Source organism: Triturus cristatus, chromosome 3_2 (assembly GCF_964204655.1).
Source record: "Triturus cristatus chromosome 3_2, aTriCri1.1, whole genome shotgun sequence".
NCBI classification, from domain to species: Eukaryota; Metazoa; Chordata; class Amphibia; order Caudata; family Salamandridae; genus Triturus; species Triturus cristatus.
In genome coordinates, this window is record NC_140584.1 from 952,406,881 (window position 1) to 952,423,690 (window position 16,810).

A 16,810-nucleotide genomic window follows, 5' to 3' on the forward strand; every position below is an offset into this window, starting at 1 on the left:
ATGAGAGAGTGCCCATGGTCATGGACTCCCCACTACTGTGCTATCATTCATTTATACAGTATACCAGCAGTTTCCATGACAGGGCAGCATGGCTGGAAAGTGTGAGGTCTCATTGCTTTTGCCGACAAAGACCGTATGTCCTTCATTGACCGTTCCACAACTTCATTGGGCTTCAATGTCTCAGAGTCATCATAGCTCTGCCCTTCCATTACAAAAGGTTTTTAGTGGGCTTGACTACCTGGCTTTTCTAACATTGTCAACCAACAAACCTTCCAAAGTGATAGTTTTGATAGAAGATACTGCAAACCGAACAGTTGTGAGGCATTGCGGTTGTTCGTTGTTAAGAAAATAATAATAATTACTTAGGAGTTGAATCTAGCATCTAAAATGTGCAATTTCTTTCTAGCCGCAGTGACCACCAGTGGCGGGACTGGAGGCGTCAGCAGCGCCAGTGTGCTGGAGGCGGCCAAAGAGACGGTGTAAGTCACATTGCTTGCTTATTGACAAACTAAGTATACTCACTGTATTTGTTAAGGGAGGCAGACATCCGACCCATCATCCTTCATCACTTCTCTGCCCATGGCATTTCGCCATCTTTGTCCTAACTGCAGCATGGTTCAGTTCGGCACTGCAGCATTGGCTGTGCAATGTACGTCTGTTTCAGTTATTGCAGCATTGCAAAGTTTTCAATGCATTACAAACCGAAAACAAGGTGTGTTTCCCAGTGCCCACTCAGTCTCCTCCTACTAGTACTTCACTCCTTTATAATTTCCGAAGTTCAGTCGCAACCTACCAAAAAAAATCAAAAATCTATTCTCGGCATGTGCCCCATTTTTCTGGTCAAGTCATTTATGAATATATATTTATGGCTTCCATAAAGGATTTATGCCTTTTCAAATGTTTCCCTTTTGTCATTCGTCAACTACAGTGACTGACTAATCCAAAGCTTAGCACACGATGATCTATTTTATAGCAAAACCTATACCTAGCCTAATCCCTCTAACTTACCCTGCAGTAGAGTATCTTTCCTTACTGCCAAGCGATAGTTTTTGTTGAAACTAATTTGTGGGGAGGGCGAGGTCAGAGAGTAAAGTAGGGTAGAGTTTGGTGGATGGGATACTCTGTGACAAACATGCCAAATAAAATCTATATTCTGTACCGTATCCTGTACTGCAGTGCATTTTTTTTCCCACTGTCTACTTATGGCAGACAGGATATCTGCGTTTAATACTTGACATGTGTGACGTAGTATTATTACTATTCATCTGCCTTTAGGAGTCAGGGTGGAAATGAAAGGCAGTCACAGTAGAGAAGAGCCATTGGAATTAAAGTAAGATAATACATTGTCCATTGCGACTGCCCCTGCTGAAGACTGCAGAGAGTAGCAAGGTACCAGACGTGATAGCATGCCTCCATTAATGTTGTACAACAAGAAAACTGTTAATTGTGCTGCATAGTGCAAAATGCCTTACTCATTAATGAGAGATAATTCATATTCCTTTTTACACACAAATAGTTTTATTTTACTAGGAAATCCTTTAAAAGAAAAAAAATCACCTAGTTTTAATATGGCGGTATTTGGCTTAATTCCTTGCAGCCAGTCATTGCTTTTATGTGATGCATATGTGGGGAAAACTTGGCCCTGTGACAAATTACATCAAAACTTTCAGTGGCCCTAGGGGACCAGCACTGTACTGCTACTGTGCCACTATATAAACAAGTGTTTGCACTGAGCATTATCTGCATTTTGTATTTTTCTTTTTTTCCACTTGATATAGCTCCTCCTGCTAGTCCTCCATCTCGCCCTGCTGCAGCAGCGCCGGATGGAGGCCACCCAGGCCGAACCTCGCCTGCTGGTGGCTCTGGAGGATCAGGAGGCATAGGCATCTGCCACTGCCTGGGCCGCAGTACCTCCAGCCAGCCGTTAGTGCCTTCATCCAGGCCACAGCATCATCAGCAATGCCGGCAGCTGGGATCCTAATCCACCACTGCTGCCTCCCCATCTCATCATAACCAGACCACTGCCAACGCCGCGTCCTTGGCAAGCTGGCACTAATTTGCTGAGAGGTCGCACACCTTCATGTGCGCTTTGGTTATGCCTTCTGATGCCTTTTTTTATTATTTGCTTTAGTGGGGAGAGCTTTTGTTGTGGGTGGTGAGGGTAGGAAGGGACCAGGAATGTGGAATTGTGTCTTAGTTTCCTCTTTTGGACATTGGTTGGGGTGATTTGTTTGGTTGAGAGGGGTGGGCCTGTTGTGGGTGGAGAAGGGGGGTTATTTTTTATATAATTAAAGGGAAATTTATACTTAATAAATTTTTACTTTATGGCTGAAATCTTTTTTTGTGTTTTACTTTGCACTGCTGCCTGCAGTCTGTTGTTGTTTATTCCACTTATCAAAGTATGTACCAGTTAGTTATACCCTTGTCTGAATACCCTCTGTAACTATATTGACCACTAGGGGTCATACCATTGCCTATATTGCCCACAACAACCTATAAACATCTTAATCTTCAGTAGAAGTTAGCTCAGGGTTCTCTAACCATTTTAGTCAAAAGAGCTACTTCTGTTCAATGAAAACCATCATGAGCAAATAATATTATTAGTATTGTAAGAGCGACCATATCAGTTTGTTTTTACATTACTGGTCACCATAGGCAACATTACTAGCAATGATCTCCACAGTGCATCAGGCAGGGTTGCCAGCTGTAGTATAAACAAAAGGCTTTATCAATTTGGAATGCCTCTACATGGCGATTACATAACAGCCACAGCAGCAATGCCCCTGGTACCAAGTTCATCATATTAGTAATATATTTTGAAAATTATGAGGTCTGAAATATACACGCATTTTTGTCTCAACTTCACACTGTTGAATTTTAGTGAACATATATTAATTCAACCATTTAGTATGCTGGGGTGCACACAGGAGAGCTACTTACATGTAGGGGGAGAGATACCAGTAGCTCACAAGCTACTCGTTGGAGAAGCCTGAGTTAGTTACTAACTAAACGAGTTAACTTCACTCCATAGTTCTCTTACCTGAATAGATGAAGTGTTGACTACCACCTCTCTCAATCTTGTAAAATCTTACTGCAGGGTTTTCCAAGGTGTCTTCTCAATGTTGGTGGTGATAGTAGTAGTAGTAGGCTATCGCGCTAACAGGGAAGACACCACAAGCGAGGTCGCACTCCCACCTAGGTGAACTCCAACTTTAGGATTTATCAGAAAGATTTTCCATCACAAACAACTAGATTGAAAGAAAACACAGAGTTAGTGAATTATTTAATTATATCATCACTTTACAAAGACTGAGACCAGACTACCACCATGGCACAAGGACCTGATATCATAACAAAAACTAGCAAATGTAACTTCTTCTGAGCAATGGGGAGCTAGTATTTCATTTTGAAAAACAATTAAAACTAAACGTACAAAATTCTCGAGTCAGGTGAAGTGGACTCAGGACAAGGTTAAGCGTTTACATAACGCAAGGCCTGAATTCTGATGAAAATATGTTGTATAAGTAAATTATGGATCCTTTTAATGCTTGGGTGAGTAAGTGGGGTTGGTGTGCGCTATTGCTCAGGTAATAGAAGATTCCACAGTGAGTTGGTGCTGCTTTCACCACATCCAACCCACCAAGTGTGCGGTCCTTTTATTGTGTAAATGCATAAGTCACACCTGAATACATATCACATAGCCTGGAGGAAGAGCATTAGGGGTTTGCTGAATGGATGGGAACGGGTAGTTGGAAAGGTGTGACAAAGACAAACACTATTACAATCAAAGATAAAGATCTAGCACAGACACTGACACAAACCAATGAATGGGATGAACTAACAGAAACTAAAAAAGACCAAGTAAGGACTGCTATTCATGGTATCATCATGAAAGAATATCTGCGAGCAAACATGGCCACTAAAGGATTTAGGTTACAAAATGCCTCACGCATCTTCCTTAAAGATATCGCCTTTCGTAAAGTCTGGTCCTCCATATCATGGAAGTGCACAAGAGATTATTTAGTACTCATCATTAAGACAGCCACAAGACTGGTAGAAGCCCTGACGATCAAGATTCAAGTCAGTGAAGCAAAGTTGAAGACAACAGTCCACATTTCCGTATACAAAAAAAGGCTAGAAGAAATAAATAAAGAGATGAATGAGACCAAAGAATATATTACTCAGAACAAAATACAGAAACTGAGCAAAGATCTGAAGAAGTTCTCAATGGAAAAAATGCATCCCTATACGAAAGATGATTATGTTGCGCCTGATCATCCAGGAGGTGATGATTCAACAGGAGAAAGCTCCAGCAATAACTCTGACTGGAGCAGCGACAAGGGCACAAACCCCAGAAGAGGGAGAGGACAATACAGACGGAATCAACGCCGGAGAACCAACAATTGGCAGATGCCAAGATATTTTGACCATCCACAAGCCCACTTCCAGCCCTATATTCCTAATTTTCAAGGTTGGATGAATCCATATCTCCAAGGACCACACACAATGGGACCATTGATGAATATGCAACCACCTCCTCCTTTTTTAGGGAGAGGCCCAGGCACCCAACGAGGAAGGAGAAAAGGAGTGACCTGGAGCGAACAAGAGAGACAGATACACACCAGGAGCATGACCAAAGATCAACCAGGGACCAGCACAATGAATCACTGGTAGTCAACTTAACTGACATCACTCTCAAAGCTGATCAAGAGAAAGTTCTGAACAAAGGACTTGATTTCGTTCCCACACCCACATTGGATGTCTTCAAATTAAAATGCAAACTGGCAGGATTCTGCAGGAAGATTAAGTTCAAAGCTCTCTTCATGAACAAAGAAAACCTTACCCCAGAAAGTGACAACAATCTCAGACCAAAATTGACGTTCTGGCCCCCAACTCACATGGTCCTTGTAGAAATACAAACATTTGAACAAGCCATCATGAAAGAGGTAGAAGACATGAGACCCACCACGAGACCATTTGTAAATATCACTAAACAAGAACAAAGAGCTATCAACGAGTTACGGAAGAATGAAGACCTGGTGATTAAACCAGCGGTCAAAGGGGGAGCTATTGTCCTCCTGAGCAAGCAAGGATATAACAATCAATGCCTGGAACTCCTCTCAGACAAAATGTTTTACAAGAAAATAACAGTTGATCCCACTAAAAGATTACAAAAAGCTGTCGAACTTATGGTTGAAGAAGCTGAGACCAACCAATGGATCTCGAAACACGAAGCAGACTTCCTCAGGACAAAATAACCCAGAATACCCTATTTTTACTCGCTACCCAAGACTCATAAGAACAAGTCACCGCCACCAGGGCGCCCGATAGTCTCGGGGATTGGTTCTGTCCTTGAACCCCTCTCACAATTCGCGGACCATTTCCTGAGACCAATAGTACAGCAAATACCCACCTACCTGAAGGACACGAGAGATCTCCTCAACTTATTGGTGGGCCAAACATATGATGAAAGAACGATGCTGCTGGTAGGACTCGATGTTGAGAGTCTCTACATGAGCCTACCACACCAGAAAACCCTAGACACTTTGGAAGATATTCTTTTCTCCAAGGACTGGCAACACAGGACCCCCAGATACTTCGTGCTGGAATGCTGTAGGATGGCTCTCACTGAGAACCCTTTTTGAACAATGCCATGGCACTTCGATGGGCAACACATTCGCCTCTAGTGTAGCCGGGCTATATATTAGCAATTTTGAACAACAACATATACAGAACCACAACAACCCTTTTCACGGATGAAGTTCTGGCGCAGATGTATAGACGACGTCCTAATGATCTGGGAAGACTCTCAAGAAGCACTACGGGACTTCTTAAAAGGGATAAACACCAGGGATGATTGTCTAAGATTTACATACTCATCAGATAAAAGACAAATAAACTTTTTGGATGTCACTATCTACACCTAGAACAACACACTTCAAACCAAAACATTCAATAAGCCAACAGCAAAAAACAGTATACTGTCTTACAACAGCTTTCACCCCCTACCACTGAGGGATAACTTGCCCCACAGTCAATTTTTGCGACTTAAACGGAACTGCAGCAAACTGAAAGATTACAAGATACAAGCAAAAACACTGGAACATAAGCTAGAAATGAGAAATGATCCCACCAAGACAATCAAGAAATGCCAGAAAAGGGCTAAGAATCAGCCTAGAGAAAGCATACTGGAGACTATCCCACGGGAAGAACCGACGGAACTACTTACCTGTGTAACTACATATAGCACATCCACAAACACCGTGAGGAAGATAATAAACAAGAACTGGAGGATTCTCACATCCAATACCCTAAAGTGGCCCAAACCTCGTTTCGCGAACAAACGCGGAACATCAAGGACTTTCTTGTACACACAAGACCAGCTCCCACTGCAAAAAGAGAAACCATTACGGCAATGTGGGACTTCAGCCTAATAGTTGGACACTACCCCTGTGGGTCATGCTCAGTCTGCAAACTCACCAAAACTACCAAAAGCCTACAACTTTTACCCAATCTCACATGGACGTTGCGTCACCACACAAACTGTAACACAACACATGTGATTTACATGAAAGCGAGCCGCTGTGGACTAAAATACATAGGAATGACGTGCCGCAAAATCAAACAACGTATTTGCGAGCATAGAAGCAACGTGACATGCAAAAGAGCAACAACTAGGATGAGCAAACATTACATTGAGAGCAATAACGACCCTGATGATCTAAAGTGGGTAGTCCTAGAGACATCACAGATGAAATCGTATAATGCAGAAAGAATCCTTTTCTGAGAAAGAGCAACGCTGGATTTATCGTCTTAAGCCGGACATAGAGGGCATGAACGACAATATCCCATGGCACACATTAACATGAACCGTAAGATACTTTGGCCGTGGACATCTCTGACACAGGAGAAGTCGGAATCACATTGTCACCCCTTGAAACATCAACTCTGTCTACTGATGCAGGGCTCCCGTAACCAATAAAAACAGGATGCCTGTACTAACGATTGAACCTCTCATTAAAAAACTACAAATACGAGCATCTCACTTACTCTTATATATAGACTCCCTCATTTTCCTCTATAGTAAACAACGTAAGCAGTTATTTCCAGTACTGCCACCGGTGAAATACCCTAGACAGAACATAATCGCATGACCTTTTTGAACACTGAAATAAGGTTTTTTTGAAGTGGTTATGAATTTTCTTGAATTTTTGGAATTCATGTATCCCTCAATGAAGCACACCATGATAAATGAACAGATACCTATGTATCTCTTCAGTGTACCTACAAATACCGAATTTCCCTCCTATTGACGTACACTGTTCTTGTAAGCTAATAATCTACGATAACAACTTTTCTTGAATAATGAGTTTTTCAACCCATTTGATGATTCAACCAAGATCTATCAGTGACCGTCCTTGCTAGTCTTTTTACCATTACCACAATAGATAGTGCCAACTGACTATGCCAACCACTGACTCCACAATTAGTCCTACTTTCCTTTCTATTTCATCGCAGATAGAAACGCGCTCTGGACGGCCCCGCGTCACCCGGAGTATCGTCTACAGAGCCAGTACAAGCAAAGGACCTGAAGGAACCAGTGAGGAATCACGAGGAGTCCCCTCCTAAATTACGGACGCTATCAGTAAGATACGATTACCCACTCTTTCTCCCCCTCACAGAATTGGTATCCTAAAGCTCACCGGCACCCCGAGGAAGCTAGACACAACGCTCACAAGGTAATGGGGGCAATGGGAGCACTTCTAGTCTAACAACGCTTTAATTGTCATGAGCGCGACAATGCCCTGTTTTCACATACACTGACAGCACTCTAACAATCAGGTTACTGCTAATGATTTAGATCTGACTATTTACTCTAAACATTGTATGTATATCAGAGCTATTAATCTTGTACATTACGGGGCACTATTTCCATTTATTGATCGTACCCACCGTAGTGAGTCCGACACGATGCTAACCACTCCTGGAAGCGCTTATGATTTACAGACAACGAAATCACGAGCGCGCCAGTCTCCTCAATTTAGGCATTACATTAGTATGTTTTTCGATCACACATACTAGAAAAAATCAGGCATAGACAAGAATCTCACGTGTCTATGAGCACGAATATCTAACCAATATGACAACAACCATGCATTTAATCCTCCCTCATTAACATGCTCTCCTTGGCAAATCCGCTATTTTAAGCTTGACAATGTACCTACCTCTTAGTATTCACTAAATGCGCAATTTAGATGCAGAATATCTCATCCTGACTGTGGTGATCTTAGTGTGTTGTAAGACTGTTTCAGCAAATCCCCTTTTAAAAATACCAATGTGTACCATTTCAAGATACAACTGTTCCTTTCTTTTTCTTTTCAGGTACAGATACTAAAGGTCTGACCCTATAGCACAACAGGGGTGAGTACACCTCTCTACTAGGAGCCAAAATGGGCCCCTTTTGAAACACCTCGGTCCTGATGAAAGCCTCTAGAGTTTCCACGGGGCTGAAACATGTTGACCCACATAGTGCGTTAGATTAGTAACTTGATCTAAAAACGAACCATTTTCATTTTAGTCTCCTAAATCATTACTTGATTAAATGATGTAGGTATTTTAATTCACTACACTAGAGCATGAGCACCCCTTTTTTATTTCTGACTACTACTGACAAACCAGCAGGTCTTCCTCCAGGTGGAGGTCAGCATATTCACAAAGAAAAAGACCCTATGATGATGCTGAAACAATACACGTAGGCGTAGAATCAAGATATACTGCCATCGGCCTGTGTATTTGTATGAGGGTTTTTATGACAGCTCCCAGATGAATAAATGACCCTGGTTACACAGGACGAGTGGTCCATTCTCCCCCCTCTTTGATTGTAATACCATTGGAAGCCAAATGGATCACAGCTTCTCTTTCCCTCCACATCGATTATTACAAAGACAAACACTAGACAACAACAATATTCATCAAGTAGAGGAGCAGCACATCATCATCATCAAAATTTGTTCTGGAAGGAAATGAAGTAATGACAGTTCAGTTAGATGTATTGCAAACAGACCTTCAGCCCCAGAGACAATAGTTGTTACATATCTAAATGTTCTGTCATCTAGGTTTGAAAAATACAAATTTATGGAAGTGTGAACCCACACAGTAATGAAAATTATGATTGTTAAAAGAAAAGTTATACTATATGAATCCCAAATTGGACGGTGCATCTTCATTCTTCCCTGAATGTCCGTCTTCTTGAGAGCCTGGCTCAACCCGTCCGGCATGGTGAGCAGAAGTGTTATGGAGCTTTCACATGTCGTGCAGGAGCAGAGAAGTCCTACGGCTTGTAAAACAGAAACGATATTATAGAGTCAAAGAGAAGGACAGAAGGTAAGCTTCATGAGTAGTGTACCAAGAGGCAGAGCAAGAGCATAGGCTGCTACAATTATTCATTATGATTCATGTGCAATTAACTGAGAAGAGAGAGCAATTTTACAACCAATTCCAGACAAGCAGCTTCATATACCGGGTTGATCAATCTCACAGCTGCCATCATAACATTTCAAGTGCGTGCATCATGTGTTGATGTGACATTACATGTCTGTCTAGTTACAACCGGCCCCCTGACCACAACCACATAATAAAGGAGTTTCACATTTGAGCCAGCACACACACTCAGCAGCATTTCCCAAATCAACACACCTCTCTCCAGTCCTCAGAGCCGAGTTGGTCTCTTTGAGTCATCATCATTTTGGTTTCCCTTTAAAGTCGATAACTTCCTTTTTCTGACTGTTTAAAGGGTTCCCTTTAAAGTCGATAACTTTTTCTGGCTGTTGAGATAGTCCCGCCTTCAGTCCCTCCTGAATCCGAGTAACGAATCAGTACGACTTTGTCCTGTCCCAAATGAGATTGAGATAGATAGACCTGTAGTGCACTGCTGTTGATTAACAAAAAGAGAAAAAGAATTTGAGTATTCTGTGTAGATTTGTGTTTGTTAATTAAACTGACTGGTCTGGTCTCTGAAGAATCAGAACAAAAAGTACAGCAAGGAGTGGACCCTGCAAGTAAATCTCGCTAACAGTGAAAGGGCCAATCACCTTCAGTAAAAACCACCCATTTTGCACGAACATTGCAAATAATCAAAATCAAGTTTACAAATCAATTGAAAACTCTCCTTCACTGTCTGCCACCACATGAATCACCAATTATCACTCACACTCACTCAATAATATATATCTCAATGGTACAATATTGGTACAATATTTACCTATTCCAATCCAAGCACGTGGTACACAATTGTATCGCCTCTTTTCCTATGGAGGCAAACACATTGGCAGTTTTTTAAATTAAATGATCTTTACTGGGGCAACCCTGCTAGGGAATAAAAAAAGAAGAGAAGGCATGGGACGGAGGCAGGTATTGTCTCCAATGTCCTTGAAGGGAATGGGGAGGCTGCAGAAGTCAGACACAAAAAAAATATATAATGTTACTCTGGCAATAGCCATTTTTTGATTTCTTTTTTTGGGCAAAGAAGTTCGATGACAATGGGAAAGTTCTATGCTCGCCTACTCGGTCAGGGAAGTAGAGGTTGTCCTCATACTCAGGTGGTTCGCCAAGAAGTTGGTCAGCTAAAGCACTTGAGTCTGACCAATTCCCCTCATCCTCCTCCTCCTGTGCTGCTTCAGGAACAGTGTAATTGTGTGGTATGAAGTGTTGGTTCATTTTAATCATTTTTAATATCTCCACATTTTGAGGCAAGTGACTGGTCCTTCTCACTGTGAGAACTGCAGCATCTGCACTGAGCACACGATCAGCAGACAGACGGCTACCGGGCAAGTCAGATACTTTATTGCCAGCCTCCTGAGCTCTAGACATTGCAGCATCTTCCCATACCAATGGAACAATGGGTTTTGATCCACGTAGATCTCTTTTGCATCATCCAGATGGTCCTGGAACATCCTCTGAATATCATTGGTGCTGCCACTTGCCCGACCTCTTTTGCCTTTGCCTCAGCTCTTGACTTAACTCCTGCCACTTGAAACCAAGCCATTGCAGAGGTTGGGTCCAATTATTCTGTTTATGTTGTTGTTGTTGCTGGTGTTGTTGTTGCTGGTGTTGGCTGCTCTCTGGAGGGTAATGGCTGTACGCCACTAACCTCTGCCTGGGACTCTAATTTCCAGTTGTTGTTCTTCTTGGTCTCTCACTTGATCAATAATCCACATCTTGCTAAGTGAAACATTCCCTTCTGAAAAAGGAATAACACTCACCAGTGTTTTTTTTTACCGGGGATCAAATATTGTTGCCAGATGTACTCTTTGGATGACACAATGTTTCTTTGCAGCCTTGGATTAATAGCTAAGCGAAGGATTAAACTCTCAACCAACTCATGCGCTTCTCTGTTGTCATTTACACCAGTGAACCTTTGCTACACCTTCTTTAAGTCGTCCTGTAGCAGGCGCAACAATGGGATAGCTTAGCTCAACGTACTGTCCTCCTTGCTGACTTCCCTGTGTGAAAACTTCAAAAGGCAGTAGTATCTATGTCATGCATTTGATTTGGCCCCATTTGTCCCCCTCCATGGTCATGCTTTTCCCAGTTGCATCCCCTCCACTTTGAATGACATAGTCATTGATCAGTTTGTACTGCTCAGACAGTGCAACATATAATAGGTCGAGTTCGAGCGTGTTGGCACCTCCTGTTTGAGGGTTTTAACTGGTACTCTGTTAGCACACTGAATGGTCCTCAACTACTTCCGGGGCTTTGAAAAAATGGCTAAAATGAGTGCAGATTCTTCTACAGTTGGTCAGTATGTTGCTGACTATGTCTTCTTTTTTTAGAAAGTTCTGCACAATCAGGCTGATACAATGCTCCAAATACGGGGTCCTGAAATAGCCTCTTGCCATGGTTTCAATTATAATACTGCCATTGTCCCTAGCAGCAAATCCAATTCTGAGACCTCTGAGTCGCAGCCATTCAAACACTTTGCTTTTAAAGTCTTCCAACATGTTGACAGCTGTGTGAGATTTCGCCATGACAAACATGGCTACTGTTGCATGCCGCTGAACGCCCTTAAAAGTTTCTTCAGCAATGAGATCTATAAATAGTTGTTGCCTAACCCCCATAAAAGAGATCCAATGTGCAGTGGTACACATGTAATTAGTGGCATGACAACTGGTCCTCGTCTGTCATCAGATGGTTAGTGTGAACAGTACTTTGCTGCAAAGCTTGTCCAAACAGTTGCAGCACATCGTGATGGAGTGCTGGAACATCAACTGTGACAAAATTGGTTTGGCTGGTAACCTTCAATTTTGGGCAGTTTGCCACCACAAATTTTAAAAATCCCACTCCTTCCACAAAAGAAAAAGAGAGGGGGTCCAGCACTAAAATTTTAACCAGCTTCCCATTGTAGTGGCATGCGTTAATAGGGTCCCTCCTGTCTAAACATTCGCGTAGAAGTAGTCTTGGTTTTTTTCTCTTCTTGTGTCACTGACACAGGGGACTTCCAGAGAGAAGGACCAGGAGGTGGCAAACTCAATGTGCATTTTAGGGCAGTCACTGTAGGCTGTGGGGTCTCCATCTGACTCTTGTGCCATTTCGAGGTTCCTTTTTCCTCATCACCTTCACCTCCCGCCATGAGTGGACCTGATTCCCCTCTCTCATCACCACCACTACCTGCTGCTATTTTTTTAAGATGCACCTCCCACCGAATTGCGTGATGTTTTTCATATAGGTCATTTGGCCTCCAATACCATACTGTGAACCAAGATTACCTTGAAGAACACTCACATGGCACACTGAGCATTTTGCAATGTTGTCCTCCTGCTTGCCAATCGTAGAGAAGTCCCAAACTGGGGAGGAGAAATGTTTTTGGGGGCTACTGGTACGACTGGCAATGCCTGAAGAACTGGAGATAGGTGAGTGCCTCTCTGCAGTGCGTACTTCGACTGAGGTAGTTGTAGATTCAGGTGGTCAGTGGGGGCCTTATATAAATATGGAAGCAGCTGGCGGTGGTGGTGGTACCAGTCCCACATTCCTTGGAGCAGGTTGAATAGGAGGGGTAATGTTGGTGTTCTCTGAGCCAACTTCCACAACAATGACTGGCTCATCCTCCTCATCCCTCTCCATAATTTTAAGGCTTTCAGGAACTTTCCTTTTCCCTTGTTTCTCCAGGCGGGTCTCTGACTCAGCGAGGGTCCAATCCATGTCCATATCACCAGAAAGAAGGCTTGGAGAAGATGGTGGAGTGCCCATCCCCTTTCTAGCTGGAGATTAGAGCCAATGGTTCAAGAAGAGGTATATCTTGCTCAGCAGGTGCTCAAATTCTGCTCTGCTCCTACTTCAGAAAGATCTACCCCCTCCCAAAATCTATTTGACACCCTGGTAGATTTCTTCCATGACAAGATCTATCATCTATGAAAACTTCAAATCCCGAACATCTGCCGCTGACAGCACCAGCCTGCTCACACCAAAGAACACAATCCCCAAACAACTGTTCACCCAGTGGGTCCCTCTCAAAACGTAAGCCACAATCTCCATCAAGAACTCTGTGCATTCTGCAAAACCCACAGACCCCTGTCCCCACCAAATCACCTCGGGCTCCTTCCCTGACGACTGAAAACACACTGCAGTTAAGCCCCTCCTGAAGAAACCATCCCCTGACCCAGCAAAATAGAAGAACTACCCGCCCATCTCCCTGCTCCCCTTGCCAGCGAAGATTCTCAAGAAGGCAATCAACCAACAACTCGCTGAACCACTTGGAACACTACACCCTCCTGGACTCCTCTCAATCTAGATTTCGAGCCAACTACAATACCAAGACAGGCCTGACCGCAGCCACCGACAACATCAGGGCCCTCCTCAATCCTGACAAAACAGCAGCCCTCATCATCCTGGTCCTGTCAGCTGCCTTTCTCACCGTCTCCTATTACATCTTGATCAACAGACTCCGCCACATCGGAATCCCGGGAAACACCTTCAAATGGATCGCCTCATACCTCACTAGAAGAACCCAGAGGATCTGACTCCCACCTCAGCCCCAAACCTCTATAATGCGTACATGACATCCTGGCCAACACCGTCAGATCACACGGACTCAACATCATCTCCTATGCTGACGATACCCAGCTCATGCTTTCGCTGTCAGAAGAACCCTCCACCACCAGAGCCAACTTCCACAGATATATAATGAACGTCGCCGACGGGATGAAGGACAACTGTCTCAAGCTCAACACGGGCAAGACGGACGTCCTCATCTTTAGGAACAAAACCTTGTAATGGAACGACGATTATTGGCCTACTGAACTCACCCCTTCCGCCGTCCAGACAGACCATACCCACAACCTTGGCATCTTCTAGGACATCAAACTATCTATGAAGAAACAGGTAAATACAGTCTCATACGTCTGCTTCCACTTCCTACGCATGCTCGCTATTATTTTCAGGTGGCTCCCAGCCAAAACCTGAAGGACCGTCTTGCACGCCCCCATCACCAGCGGGTTGGACTACGGGAACATACTCTACGTAGGAATCACTGCATGCCTCCTGAAGAGACTTCAGACAATGCAAAACTCAGTAGCAAGACTCATCCTTGACCTCCCCAAATGGACCCACATCACACCTCAAGAAGCTACACTGGCTCCCTATCCAGAAGAGATGCCAGTTCAAGATGTTGACCCACACATAAAAAGCCCTGCACAACGAAGGACCGGCATACATCAACGTACACATGATCTTCCATCAACTGACCAGACACCTACAATCCATCTCCCTTTTTATTGCAGACACCCCCCGGATCTGCTGAAACAACAGTGGAGGATGCTTCTTCACATACCTGGCTGCCAAAGCTTGTAACAACCTTCCCCTACACATAAGGATTGCCCCATCACTTCACGAAAGGACTCAAGACCTGGCTGTTAGAATGAACAAGCCACCATGAAGCAGCTAGCCACTCTAAAGCCTTGAGACCCTCGAGGGTAATTTGCCACACTCCCTGATTGATTGATTGATTGATTGATTGATTTATCTACTATTGCTGGCAGTGGCTCCTGTGGTCCACTTTGCTCAGTTTCCAGCGATGATTGGGTACTAGTTTGCGGCTGAGACAAATCCAATTCAGACTCACTGTTCGTCGCCATGAATGAAGTGGCTGCCTCGCTGACTGACATGGCCTTGGGCTTAGGTTGGGGTGGTGCCGTTGATGCCGGAGTGCTGCTCCCAGCTTGCCACTTGGAGGAAGTTGCAGCAGGCACAGGTCTCTTGAAAAATGGTTGGAGCGGCCCACCAGCGTTGGAAACCTGCTTCCTCTTCTCCTCCTCAATGGCCTCCTCCTCAATGGCCACTTTCTTGGCAGCACCTTTCTTTGGGGCCATCTCGAAGCTCTGTTAATTGGTAGTTGCACTTAGCTGCTAAAGCGGAAGAAACTGGATGACTCACGTGTTATGGACATGTCATTTGTGCCAGCCTTCTGTCTGGCAGGACTGTGGGTGATGTCTTTTGTGCACCTAGTAGCAAACAAGCAAGAAAAACATTTAGTAAAACGTGGCATATTTGGTGTTTGAATTATTCATATATAATTTAGAGTAGTCACTTATTATCCTAAATAATTACCAACAATAGTGTATCCATTCCAAAGTAAAACCACACCACCATGATATATTTCATTTTCAATTAGGATAACAACTTACAGATGTAACTGTTTGCTTTATGTGCATCTGAGGGGAGACACCTGTGGCAGTCAGGGAGGTGCAGGGGGAAATTGAATAATCCTTAAAAAATAAACTCTGGTGTGCGCCTATGGCAGCAGGGGGCCCAGAGGAAAATTGAATAATCCTTAAAAAATGAATGCTGCTGTGCACCTATGACAGGCGGGGGGTCCAGTGGGAAATGGAATAATCCTTAAAAAATGTTTGCTGATGTGCGCCTATGGCAGGCAAAGGTGTGCAGGGGAAAATGAGTAATGACAATCCTTAACCCTTTCGCTGCCAGGCCTTTTCCCCCTCCTGTGCCTGGCGCTTCCCTAGTGGGTGGGTGTCATGACGAGATAGTCTCGTCATGGGCACAGCGCGACTGTGCTCCATGACGAGACCATCTCGTCATGGGCACAGAAGAGGTTAAAAGATTAATGCTGGCTATGCTAGGTAGGCGGTCCAGGGAAAATGAGTAATGGCACTCCTTAAAAAATGAATGCTGGTGTGTGGCAGGCACCTATGAAGGGAAAATGTAAAAAAAAAAGAGAGATAAAAAATGTTGTTGTCTTTTTTAATTGATACTTAAAAAAAACAGTAAATAAAATGAATTGCTGGTATACTAGGGGACTATGAGAAACCTACTGGGAGGCAAGGAAGTGCAGGGGAAAAATGGAAACAAATGCAAATAACATTAAACACTGTTCATATATACATATACTACAATGATCCTCAAGCATTTTAAACTGATATCAAGGAAAAGTTAAAAATGAACAACAACAAAATGGCATAGCCCTCTCCTATCAATCTCCCTAGAAAATGACTTTGAAAACGGAAAAAAGGGTTTATACAGTGGCTGGCTGAACAAAATGGCTGCCGGCCACATAGTCAACCAACATCAAGCAAGTAGGCAAGGACGCAACAAAGAACACATGTAGGTCTATGGAAAAAGCCCAGTCTTGCTATACAACATGGCCGCCGGCCACATGATCGAACAACAACAGAAAGCAAGGAGGCATGGCCACACAAAATGGCCACCGGCCACATGGTCAAACAACAAAAACAAGCAAGGAGGCAAGGAAAACAAAGAACACATGCAGGCCTATTGCAAAGGCACACTGGCTGGCTACACA